The sequence below is a fragment of the Thermobia domestica genome, chromosome 9 (genome assembly GCF_964235325.1).
Source record: "Thermobia domestica chromosome 9, izTheDome1.hap1.1, whole genome shotgun sequence".
Taxonomy (NCBI): Eukaryota; Metazoa; Arthropoda; class Insecta; order Zygentoma; family Lepismatidae; genus Thermobia; species Thermobia domestica.
Genome location: NC_137462.1, coordinates 36,806,363 through 36,820,588, shown reverse-complemented (window position 1 = coordinate 36,820,588; position 14,226 = coordinate 36,806,363).

Sequence of the window (14,226 nt, the reverse complement as noted above, 5' to 3'; positions counted from 1 at the left end):
AAACACTTTTAACTATAGCAGGCTCAATATTGGACTAAAAATTGGTCAAGTACTATATATGGAACATTGGACTTGGACATTACGGAAGTTAGAGAAGAAAACTCTAGAGAGCTTCGAAATATGGCGTTGGAGGAAAATGGAGAAGATAAAATGGACAGAAAAAGTAACAAACGAATTTTTTTATAAAGGGTTAAGAGAGAAAAGAGACTTTTATCTAGCATCCTTCATAGTAAGGCCAATTGGATTAGACACATATTGCGAAGATGTTGTCTTCTTCATACTACCGTAGAAGGAAAGATGGAAGGAAAGCGAGGAGTAGAAAAAAGAAGGACACAACTGACCGATGATTTGAAAAATAGAAGAGAGTATTGAATGTTAAGAGCCTGCCTTACTAAAAATAATACAAAATTTACCATTTTTCTTTTGCTTGTTTATTTATAAGTGAAAGGAGATAATGAAATGTAACTTAACACAATCATAGATAGGTCTAATGTTATTCTACAGCAGAAAATATGAACCTGAAGAATGTTCAGTGTTGCCATCCATAGAAATTACAGTATATCCAGAATAACAACGCCCCTAAAATCTAAGTTAAGGCAGGGACTAGAGGAACGAACTCAACTGCATTTGTTTTTTCCCGTGAACTACTTTTTAAACAACATTATTATTTAGTTTCAATAACTGTGTCTTAAAACTATTTTGTTTATTACAAACTAAATACAACTATTATTTAAAAAAAAAAGTAGTTCACAGGAAACCAAAACAACATGATATGTAACCAAATGCAGTTGAGTTCGTTCCTCTATTCGCTGCCTTAACGTAGATTTTTAGAGGCGTTGTTATTCTGGCAACACTGTAATTTCTATGGATGGCAACACTGAATGTCCTTCAGGTTCATATTTTCTGTTGTAGAATAGCATTATCTCTGATTGTGTTAAGTTGCATTTCATTATCTCCTTTCACTTATGAATAAACAGGGAAAAGAAAAATGGTAAATTTTGTATTATTTTTACTAAGGCAGGCTCTTAAAAGGGAAAGCAGAAATTCGAGACACATGGAAGAAAAATTTCCACTTTGAAACCTAAATTCTTAAATAAATAAATAAATAAATAAAAATAAAATAAAATATAAAATAAATAAAAATCATTCGTCCTAGAACCTATCAAGAGGCAGAATACTTAATAATAATAATAATTAGTGGCTAGGAGGTTCAAAAAATTATGTCAGATAGATTATCTTACGAAAATTTATCATTACACTTTCAGTGAAATACGTATCCTAAGGGAATTAAAGGAGGGGTTCAAATACTCTTCAGAGCTCCTCCGTGGCTAAGCGGTTAGCGTACGCGCCTTTGGCGTGGGAGACCCGGGTTCGATTCCCGGCGGGAGCTCATGTGGTTCGGATTCCACGTTAATCAGTAGGTCCACGTCTCATATAGCCTCGCTACTGAAAGGGACGCTAAACTAAAATCAACTCAACTCAACTCAAATACTCTTCAGTTATAAAATAGTCTAACACACCAAATACCGATTGTCTAATGAATTGGATGGTGCGGCACCGTAGTTAAGCGAATTTCGCTGCTAATCCGCAAAATGACCTAAAAAGGACACAAATAAACATAAAAATGCTTTTAAACAATTTCTATTTAAAGTAGAGATTCTACAAATACAATTATAAGTTTGACGGTTTGCTTTATCACAAAAAATCGGTTAACTTTTTTTAATGTTAAAACACCTCTTCTATATTTATAATTGAAATTTTCTTTAACAATATTTTATCACAAAGTGTTTTCTCCTCTCCTCAACCATCGTCCGCTATGATCTCTTAGCGCCTTCCCAAATAGCACAGACAAGCGAACAGGGCCTAGTTCCTTTAGGAGCCGCTGCGGCGCTAGTTACGTGCACCAATAATTTCTGTGTGTAGCAGGCAAATGAAATAGCTATAACAGGAAAAGAATTCTTAAATCCCCCCTCCATAGTATCACAAAAACGAAACTGTTTTTAATATTGAATACCATTAGTATCGATTAATTAAGAATAACAGATAATACAAACACACCAGGAAGAAATTCTTTATAAATTACAAACGAAACACTTCCCCAGATAATGGCTTGGCATTTAGAAATTTTGCATGTTCAAAACATCCTGTTTCAACATCTACTATGTTCTTCAGCGACAATGGAACTATTACATCGCAAATTTTTACACTTAATTTGAATGAATGATTGTCCGAAAAGAGGCACTGCAAATACTAAACGTGTTGCAGAAAGGAAACCATATAGGTCAGTGTTGCCACACTTGGTACAATTGTACCAAATTCAGCCCTTTTTGTCATTCATCGGCCCGTTGGTACCACGCTGGCATTTTCAATTCAGCCCCTTTTGTGAAAAAGTTGGTACAATTCTACCCAATTCAGCACCATTTAACAAATACTTGTCACATCAAAAGTGTCAGTTAGACTTTTCCTACATCTCACGTTACTTATACTGTGTGTCGAACTCTTAAAAAATGCTGTTGAATATTCATTCTGCGACGTTGCACGGCATAACGCTACGAACTTTGTGTGGAAAATTCGTAATTAGAACTATACCGGGAAACAAATGACGCTAGATGGGCACATCCGCTCCGCGCATGGAGACGAGAAAAACTAGTGTGGTGGAAATAATATTTTGAAATTTTTATATAAAAAATGAACACACACACACACACGTTGAATAAAGTGTTAAATATTCTGAAGAAGATCAGCGTGTGCTCAAGTAAGTCTATAAATTATGTGTCGTTACAAAGATTCTACAACAAAACGACAATAGCACGAAAAATACATTGACATAATTGCTGGCTTACCGGGCTAAGTTGTTTACCAGTGACGTCATATTGACGGATATAAAGATACCCGAAAATTCTGCATTTGTAGTTCTATATCAACGTTTCAATTTGGACTGTTGGAAGGAGGTGTTGGTGGATGTTCTAGAACTTTACCTTTTCCAGTTTCGTGTATATATACCATGTATTACACTGGTATAAAATTCAGCCCTTTTTGTTTCAATTTGGTACTATTTTTCAGCCCACTTCAGAGCTAGGACTGTGGCAACACTGATATAGGCGGAAAGAGTTTCCGAAATACGGGTATCCACAAATCGATGGGCCTTTTCAAAAACGTGAATCACCCATACTAGTTCTTTTGTAGGATAGCACATTACGTTTCTACTCTCTTGTTTATATATCAAGTTCATAAGCGTGTAATTGCATTTGTCCTGACAGATAAATTTGTGACATGAGGTACAATCTATACTTTGAATAATTTTCCGATCTACAAAACTTCCTAAGAAATCAGTAGAAGCTAATTTCACTGTTCCTGATAAAATGTCTGAAAAGAAAACCATAAATAGGAACATTGAAGTATTATACAAATTGTGACAATAGTAGTGAAGAATAGGTTAAAATGTTATGAATTGACTAATTTCTTAAAAATGTCATGAGTTGACTAATTTCTTATTTTGCATATAGTGTGTATAGTCTGAATTGTTAAGAATTGGATTTCATTTGCGTTATGATTTAACTGAATTTCACTTTTAGTTTATACTTGAATGAATGTGTCTATTTTTCTCCTACTGCAAAATGGGTAATTTTTTTTCTGGCATTATCGTATTAGTAGTATATCGTATCATATAGTAGATTGTCAGAAATACATAAATATCTTTCTAAAACATGGGATCTTTGTATATTATTATTATCTATTTCAGTAAGGTATAAATAGGATTCTACTAATATATTACTACGATATTTCACAAAAGTAAATAAAACAATTTTATCTAGATAAATATACGAGTGTGAACTTAGCAGGACCACTTTTGAAAATTATAAATATTTTCACCCCATACGTTTGTACTGCGTTTGTACCGGTTTGTACCGTAAAAATTTTCGTTTGTACCGGTCTCAAATTCGAAAAAATCGAAAAATAAAGTGGTCCTGCTAAGTTCACGTGAACTTAGCAGGACCACTGATAAATTTCTACAAATTTGATGATTTTTCTGTACGATTCGTTTGTACTGCGTTTGTACCGGATTGTACCGTAAAAATTTTCGTTTGTACCGGTCTCAAATTCGAAAAAATCGAAAAATAAAGTGGTCCTGCTAAGTTCACGTGAATACAGCAGGACCACCGATAAATTTCTACAAATTTGATGATTTTTCACTATGAATCGTTTGTACTGCGTTTGTACCGGATTGTACCGTAAACATTTTTGTTTGTACCGGTCTCAAATTCGAAAAAATCGAAAAATTAAGTGGTCCTGCTAAGTTCACGTGAACTTAGCAGGACCACTTTATTTTTCGATTTTTTCGAATTTGAGACCGGTACAAACGAAAATTTTTACGGTACAATCCGGTACAAACGCAGTACAAACGAATCGTACAGAAAAATAATCAAATTTGTAGAAATTTATCAGTGGTCCTGCTAAGTTCACGAGAACTTAGCAGGACCACTTTATTTTTCGATTTTTTCGAATTTGAGACCGGTACAAACAAAAATTTTTACGGTACAATCCGGTACAAACGCAGTACAAACGAATCGTACATAAAAATCATCAAATTTGTAGAAATTTATCAGTGGTCCTGCTAAGTTCACGTGAACTTAGCAGGACCACTTTATTTTTCGAGTTTTTCGAATTTGAGACCGGTACAAACAAAAATTTTTACGGTACAATCCGGTACAAACGCAGTACAAACGAATCGTACAGAAAAATCATCAAATTTGTAGAAATTTATCAGTGGTCCTGCTAAGTTCACGTGAACTTAGCAGGACCACTTTATTTTTCGATTTTTTCGAATTTGAGACCGGTACAAACGAAAATTTTTACGGTACAATCCGGTACAAACGCAGTACAAACGAATCGTACAGAAAAATAATCAAATTTGTAGAAATTTATCAGTGGTCCTGCTAAGTTCACGAGAACTTAGCAGGACCACTTTATTTTTCGATTTTTTCGAATTTGAGACCGGTACAAACAAAAATTTTTACGGTACAATCCGGTACAAACGCAGTACAAACGAATCGTACATAAAAATCATCAAATTTGTAGAAATTTATCAGTGGTCCTGCTAAGTTCACGTGAACTTAGCAGGACCACTTTATTTTTCGAGTTTTTCGAATTTGAGACCGGTACAAACAAAAATTTTTACGGTACAATCCGGTACAAACGCAGTACAAACGAATCGTACAGAAAAATCATCAAATTTGTAGAAATTTATCAGTGGTCCTGCTAAGTTCACGTGAACTTAGAGGACCACTTTATTTTTCGAGTTTTTCGAATTTGAGACCGGTACAAACAAAAATTTTTACGGTACAATCCGGTACAAACGCAGTACAAACGAATCGTACAGAAAAATAATCAAATTTGTAGAAATTTATAAGTGGTGCTGCTAAGTTCACGTGAACTTAGCAGGACCACTTTATTTTTCGTTTTTTTCGAATTTGAGACCGGTACAAACAAAAATTTTTACGGTACAATCCGGTACAAACGCAGTACAAACGAATCGTACAGAAAAATAATCAAATTTGTAGAAATTTATCAGTGGTCCTGCTAAGTTCACGTGAACTTAGCAGGACCACTTTATTTTTCGAGTTTTTCGAATTTGAGACCGGTACAAACAAAAATTTTTACGGTACAATCCGGTACAAACGCAGTACAAACGAATCGTACAGAAAAATAATCAAATTTGTAGAAATTTATCAGTGGTCCTGCTAAGTTCACGTGAACTTAGCAGGACCACTTTATTTTTCGAGTTTTTCGAATTTGAGACCGGTACAAACGAAAATTTTTACGGTACAATCCGGTACAAACGCAGTACAAACGAATCGTACAGAAAAATAATCAAATTTGTAGAAATTTATCAGTGGTCCTGCTAAGTTCACGTGAACTTAGCAGGACCACTTTATTTTTCGATTTTTTCGAATTTGAGACCGGTACAAACGAAAATTTTTACGGTACAATCCGGTACAAACGCAGTACAAACGAATCGTACATAAAAATCATCAAATTTGTAGAAATTTATCAGTGGTCCTGCTAAGTTCACGTGAACTTAGCAGGACCACTTTATTTTTCGAGTTTTTCGAATTTGAGACCGGTACAAACGAAAATTTTTACGGTACAATCCGGTACAAACGCAGTACAAACGAATCGTACAGAAAAATAATCAAATTTGTAGAAATTTATCAGTGGTCCTGCTAAGTTCACGTGAACTTAGCAGGACCACTTTATTTTTCGATTTTTTCGAATTTGAGACCGGTACAAACAAAAATTTTTACGGTACAATCCGGTACAAACGCAGTACAAACGAATCGTACATAAAAATCATCAAATTTGTAGAAAGTTATCAGTGGTCCTGCTAAGTTCACGTGAACTTAGCAGGACCACTTTATTTTTCGAGTTTTTCGAATTTGAGACCGGTACAAACGAAAATTTTTACGGTACAAACCGGTACAAACGCAGTACAAACGTATGGTGTGAAAATTTTTATAATTTTTAAAAGTGGTCCTGCTAAGTTCACACTCGTGATAAATATTAGGGAAATTTGGGGTTAACACTGGCACACCAAATACTGAGATAGTATTTGCAATAATGACTCTGGGTTCTTCTTCTATCCCATTAGTAAGGGCATCAACCTTGGGAAGCTTTGGAGGCCGTGTCCCCCGAAGTTGAAATTGGCTCCCCTAATGGGGGGGGGGTGCTCAGTTGAAGTAGGTTCTCCAATTTCTACAGTACATAATAATTCGTTTTCCTGTTCTACTAAAGCGTATCTGCCATAGGGCTCCCCCAAAGTTACACAGAAATCGGCACTCTTGTCCATAAGCTAGGATCAGTATGAAGACCAGTCAACAATTCTGTAACTGTGTCTGGTATGGGGATATATGCTTCAGAATCAGGAAAGTGGTCGGGAATATTTTCCTTTGAAATGGTAGTAGAATTTGCAGTGGAAGGCAGCGATAGTAATCCAGTTTTCAAAATTCGATTTATTGTATGTACATACAATGGCTGAGCTAAGAAACATATGATTGCTCCCATACAAAATGGTACACAACAATATACCATAGTTAAAACAATAAAAGAACATTTTTGTGCTGTTAATTTTACCACATAAAGATACTGCGAATATTATGCAACTATAGTGCCTACACACGCCACATGACTTTTTTTTTTTTTTTTTTTTTTTTAGCAAGGAGAAAAATCACGTAAAACATCACACTCAGGGTTCCCAAATGTCCCGGATTTTAAGGGACAGTCCCTTATTTTATGATTTTGTTCCGCGTCTCGGGGAGCTTTGATACGGGGCAGCAAAAGTCCCGTATTTTGCCCAAATGACAAATTTACCTCAGACAACGACTTTAAAGCCCGCAATTTTTTATGAGTCGTCATGAGTGTGGCCAGTAAATGGCAAATGCTATTTCAGAAAAGCTCCGAGTTGCCAAATTTATTTAAAGTCGTCTCCTTTTGCCTAAGGATCCCACCGTCAAATTAATTTGTGGAAAGTTTTCTCACATATGAATTTGAAATGGATTGACACAGAAATATGTGTTTCTGCCCACTTGATGACAGCTAAGTTTTTCGACAGCCTAAAGAAAAATACAAACTTGAAAAAGATTGTAAGTACGGTTAAGTCAAGCGTGAAGTAGGATTTTTGAAATAGTTTAAATTACGTAAATCCAATGTTTTAAAAGTAAGATTTACCTAGTTTTTCTTAGATCTATATTAACTCTTTGTATTAGTTCATACTTTTGTATTTCTTTCAGTCTAAAATTATTACTTTTTTATGTGATGCCTAGCTCATTTTCTACCATTAGATCATGTTTATTAAAACCCTTCCCGTTAATATTAATTGAAACTCGTCAACCCATCCCTTAGTTAGACTATTTTTATTTGGCAATTCTGACCACACTACACTTCTCTAAATCCACTTAGACTTACGTCCTTCTGTTTAGTCCACGTCAGTGGCGCCACAACGGCCGAAATGTCAACTATCCCCTGTACGCTAAATCTCATGTTACGAGAGGGATATGGTAAGGCGCTAAGGGATCGTAGCCGGCGATGCCTCAACCATATGTTGGTGGGCAACATGGAAATTTTAAAACTTTTGTCCCCCTCCTTGGCATCTCTTCTTCGTAACTGCATCTAGATATTCTATTCTTGGTCTTCCTCTTCTTGGTTTTCCTTGTACCTTTCCCTCTATCAACACGGTGAACCAATCGGAGTGCCGGAAAAGATGGCCAAACATGCTGTTTTTTTATTTCCTATTATCTTTATGATCTGTCGTCCTGATTAGTTTCCTTTAGTACGTCTTCATTCTTTTTCTTTTTGGTCCATGATATGCGCAGCATTCTGCGCCAACACCACATTTCAAATGCTTCCAGCTGGGATATTTCAGCTTTTCTCAATATCCACGTCTCTGTTCTGTAAAGCGCCACGCTCAATAACAGAGTCTTGTCTTAATAAATCGTTTTCGAACGTCCAACGACAAATTTCTTGATTTAGCAGTCCTCTTTTCCTATTGAGTGCTTGTTTAGTCTGCGCTTTTCTGGAATTTACGTCTTTTTCACTTCTTCAGTCCGAGGATATTAGACTTCCTAAATAGGGGAACATCTTAACGTCTTCAATTTTCTCTCCATCTAGCCATACGTTTGCCCCTTCCTGTCGTGCTCTTGCGCCTTTGTCACTTTTGTTTTCTTCTTATTTATCTTCATTTTGCATGTTTTTTCCAGTTGGTCGTTCAAGTTTGAAAGTGCTTCCTGCAAGTTCTTTTCGTTCTCCGCTATCAGTGTTATCAGCGAACCTTATTGTGCTGAAAATCTGGCCATGTACTTTTACGCCTTTCTCGTTAGGAGAGTGAAAGTCTACAAGTCCTTGCCTTATTCTCAAGATAGCAATTTAAACTTGCTGCAAGGTTGCGGCAAACTTGCCTTTGCAGGTCAATTGGCTTGCCGCAAGCTCTACTATGCAACCCAATTTGCTTGCTGCAAGCTTGTGGCAAGCTAGTTAGTTATATCAGGGCAAGTATTGCTGCAACTTGTATTCACAAATGAAACGCAAGTCAAATTATCTCAAACGTAAGCCAACTATAAGCGAAACATATCAATGGCAAGCCTGATTAAGCTAAATGCAAGGGAAAGGCACGACAAATAAGCCATATGCAAGCGAATTTATATAAAACAGTAAGAAATCCTTATATATCGATCATCTGACTAAATCCATTCAACAATCCTTGCGTTCATAAAAAACATCTATGATATGTAAATTTTCCCTCAGCCAGCGTGTACAATAACTGAAGCAAAAACACAATCGTGAATACATCACAACTCTCCTCTGCTTCTACAAAAATGTAAAAAATTACATAAGTACTTTTTTCTCATAAACAACGTTTTTTATTTTAAACAATGCTAGCATGCTGAAGGCATGCTAGCCCCTTACAAGGGTTACGCCCTTTTCTCGGGAAGAGAAGGAATATTAATATGGAAAGGAGGCAGCAGGGATGGTCTAAGTGATTTAATAACTTTATTGATCATAAATTATATACTATTAAAGTACCATAGTAGACATTATGGCCTTTAGCCATAATCATTAGGACGGGTGATGAGATGGAGATGAGAGTGAGGTGCACTGAACGCCAAAACACAGTAAAGGGAAGGGTTAGTTAGACGAATGCATGTTATCTTCCGATCCTGGGGCTGCTCAGGATCATGATGAGAGACACAATGAGCCCTGTCAGAAGAGATGGATTACTGTGCGTATGATGGGAAGATGTAGTGCGAATCTGAATGAATGGCAAAGGCAGCTGCGATGTCTTGATCTGGATGATTTGGTGGGAGTAAATAGCGGTATAAAGTAAAGAGGAGGGAGAGTGGCGGGTGCCGAACAGGATGTTGTGGAGCATAATCAATATCACTGTGTAGAATATCAAGGAATAGGGGATGTTTCTGAGCCAGTCTATTGGTGATGTAGGAAAGTCGAAGCTTTTCAATGTGGTACAGGATGTGAGGAAAGGAGATGCGATCATACAGATCTTGTGTAGGGCTGGGTAGCTTTATACGATATGCAATACGCAGGGCGTGTCGTTCTAGGATCTTGAGCTTGTTATAAAAGGTTGAGTGTGCAGCGACCCAAGGAACACCTTATATGTTGTGAGAATTGTATCTGCTCGTAGGCCCCAGGTTGTGCCAGAAAGTCGGCGAAGAAGATTCAGTCTATTGTAGGCTTTGGTGATAATCTGAGTTAAGTGAGGACGCCATGTGAGGTGAGTATCGAATGTAACGCCGAGGTACTTAACGTGTTTGGTAGGTTTGATGGGAGTATCAAGAACAGTAAGGTTCAAGCGTGTTGGGTTTCTATGGACGCGGGACCGTCTCTTAGGGTCAAGAAAAACTATTCCTTGAGTCTTCTCAGAATTTAGGCGTAATCGCCATTTCGAGCACCAACTAACAAACATATCAATGGCAGATTGGAGTGCTATGTTCAATTGATGGATCGTTTTGCCTAGAGCAAGAAAGCCGTGTCGTCTGCAAACTGGAAGAGATGTACATTTGAAGGAAGTGGAGGAAGATCGGCAACGAAGAGCAGATACAAAAGTGGAGATAATGCTGAGCCCTATGGAACTCCGGAATGAATAAAGACAGGGTGTGATAAGGAGTTGTTTACAGATATGTACGTTATGCGACATGATAGAAAGTTGAAAATGAATCGGATGTAGCAAATTGGTAGTTTACAGGACAGAAGCTTAAAGAAAAGCGCAAGATGCCATACCTTATCGAAAGCTTTCTCAAGGTCGAATTGAAGTAAACATGATGGCTGTGAGCGGTTAAAATGATTCGTAATGAGATTGGTAAGGCGTAAGAGCTGGTCATGAACACCAATGCGAGGACGGAAACCTGCTTGATGGAGTGGAATGATGCGATGGCGAGAGAAATGTGGATGAAGTCTGTTAACAAGAATGCGTTCGAGAATTTTGCAGAAAACAGTGGTTAATTGGATTGGACGGTAAGATGATACTGAGGTAGCTGGCTTGTTAGGTTTTAGAAACATTAAAGTCTTAGAGGTTTTCCAATTGACGGGAATGAAACCGGTACGTAAAATGAAAGTGAAAATATGGGCTAACAGGAGCAGTAAACAGAAAGGACTCTCTTTAATGTGACGGTAGGTGATAAGGTCCATGCCTGGAGCAGTGTTACGTTTTCGAGCTGTGACTTCACGAATTTCTGGAACTGTGATAGGTGTGGTAAGTTCGTGATGAGCTGGAAAGGTATGCTCTGTACTGGGTTGAAGATGACGAGATTCAACATTAAACGTATATGCAGGATGGCGTCGTTCAGATCTTTCAGGAGGAAATGGCGTGAAGATGGTTTGTAGGTGATTCGCAAAGGCATCAGCTTTGGCACTATCTGACGTGAGTGGATGATCACCGTCAATGAGAGGATAAGGTGTTCGAGTGAGTTTGCCAGTCAATGCATTAAATCTCTTCCAGTATTTGGTAGGATGTGAAGTTGCGTCCAGTGTATTGCACGTTTTGACCCAGTTTCTAAGTTTATAGGCTATAACGTAGTTACGAACCGTACGTTGGAGTTGTCGGTGATGGCGTAGAGCCTCTTCGTTCTTTGTACGTACGCAATCTCGGTAAAATTGTCGAGAACGTTTGATCATGTGAAGGTATTGAGGTGGTAATCGAGGACGCCATGGATGTACTTGCGAGGTAGGTATATTCTCGGCAGATGCTGTATGGATAGAAGAGGTGATAGTATCCAGCGCCGAGTATAATTCGTCCTCAGTATTTGGTGGCTCGAGATGTTCAAGCTTAGAAGTGAGATGAAGTCTGTAGTTATCCCAATTACCCTTGTCAAATCTAGGGACCTCCCTCGGTGGAATGTTTACAGAACAGTGGTGGCGAAAAGAACGTTTGATAGTTAACTTGACTGGAAGGTGGTCGCTGCCAAGAGGGTCTAAGACTTCGATATGGCATTTGCCGGCAAGGGTAGTTGAGGTGATGACAACATCCGGTGTGGTATCTGAGAGAGGGCGTGTTGATTTTGGAAGTTTATGCAGAATGCAAGGTATGCGTGTTGTAACGAAGTCCTGGAATTGAGCCTTCTGGCAAGCGGGTCTACTATGGATGTTAATATCGGCCATGATAATGAAGTGGCGAAAATTGTTAGCGATATACTGAAGAAAAGAGTATGGTATTGCATGGCCGGGGCGAACGTAGATGGTCGCCAAGGTTATGTATAAAGCTTTGAAATAGACGGTTGTGATAAGATATTCTGGAAGGTTGGAAATAGGAGCTTGGAAAGTACGATAAGGTAACTGAGAAGCAAATCCAATGAGTACGCCGCCATTGGCGCGGAGGGCTGGTGTTTGATTGTCGGCTCGAAAGATCTGGTATCCTGAGAACTTACAAGACATGCGAGGTGTGAGATGCGTTTCGTTTAGTAGAAACGCTGATGCATGTTCTTCCAGAAGAAGTTGTTCGAAGAGAGGTTTATGTTGATTGAGGGAACTGATGTTGAGAAAGATAATAACGATATCCATAAAGAAATTCATAATCTCAAACAGATGTTTCCTAGCGGGCGGTGTGAAAGTGAACTCGTTGGCCTGTATAGGTGGCATTGAAGGTAACGTGGAATATGCAGCGGGCAGCATACTGTACTTGTTGTAGTACATGCGGCCGTAGAAAAGGATGCACGTTTTGTAGCGTTAATGTGATGAACTGAAGAAGTTGAGATACTGTAACAGGCTGAGAATCAGGTAGTATATTAGAGGAAGGAGTGGGGTCGGTCATTGGTTCACTTTGAGTGCGAAGTGGTGCCACTAAGTGAGGTTTATCCGGTGAAGGTGCGGGTCGAGCTTGACACTTAAAGCTATAAGTCGGGTGTTGTTCAGGACAAGCAGAGCACTGCGGTGGACGCTGCAGGTTCGGACAGGTACGTGTGGAATGAAGTCCAGCACAGTAACCGCATTTCAAATTATTCCTGCAGTTGGCGCTGGTGTGCGTGTTATGTTCTTGACAACGCTCGCAGCGGATTGGTACTGGTCGTGCAGTGCGTGAGGGCTCGACACGATGCCGTTTGCGATATATATAAGCTCCGTTATCAAGAAGCTGGTTGATGGTGTCCTGCGATTGAAATAACACTCGGACCATGTAAGTGGGACCTCGGTCGTTTCTAATGCGGATGCACTTGGAAACTTTGTGCCCTTCCTCTGTGAGTTCTTGTAGAATCTCATCGTCCGTAAACTCAAGATTTACACCTCGTATGACCACGGAAAAAGCAGGCGTGCGAGGTGGCGGGGGCGGCTGTTTGATTCTTCGGTCAGTCAATTTAGAGAGTTGTGCATTCTTGCCAAAAATTTCATAACTGAACTTGTTACGAATAGTGGTAGCAAGATTCTGATCAGGAGATTTGATGATCATCCCATTTCTGGTGGCAACAATTTGAGAGATCTGAGCTCGCCGATAATATTTAGTGAGTTGAAGATATATTTGCTTTTCGTTCTGATATTTTGCGTCGAAATTTGTAAGTAAGAACGAATATATTGGTTGCTTTGTACTGTCAGATAGCGATGGGAACTCCGTATCGTCGATTCTGAGTCGCTCACTATCAGAGTCTGAGATGCTATCCGGCGATGACGTTTCGGAGATGGTGCGTGATGGTGACCTATAACTGGAGATCGTGATCTTTCCGGGCTATTGTCGGTACGGTGTGAATCTCGGTGCCTACGTCTGATATCCGAATCTACAGAGGATACGGTAGGACCAGCTATTACCGTAGGAAGTCCGATATGTTGTCCTCCAGTCGCCATATCGGGTCAACCAGTGCTGGGCCCCAGGCCCACTGGTCGAAATGAGAGATGAGCAACAATGAGATGTGAGATGAGAAAGAAAATAAGATGAGTGTAATGAGTTTCAAAAGACAAGGAACCCTTCGAAAGCGATAACTTTCGTCTATCCTGTAAGTGCCGTATATGTGTTATGCTCTCAGGTACGTATTTCAATACCTGGTCCTCGCTGACACACTAACAAACACACGACAGGCTAGGTTTCTTGATGAGGTAAGTGCATTAACAACGCGGAGTTTCTTCCTCTAATATTCAATATCTTACTGTATTAGCCGCGAGTGCTTGATACTTCTACATTTTTTATATAAAAACACAAAAAAATATTTTAAACTTTAAACACAACATTCAGATAAAGTT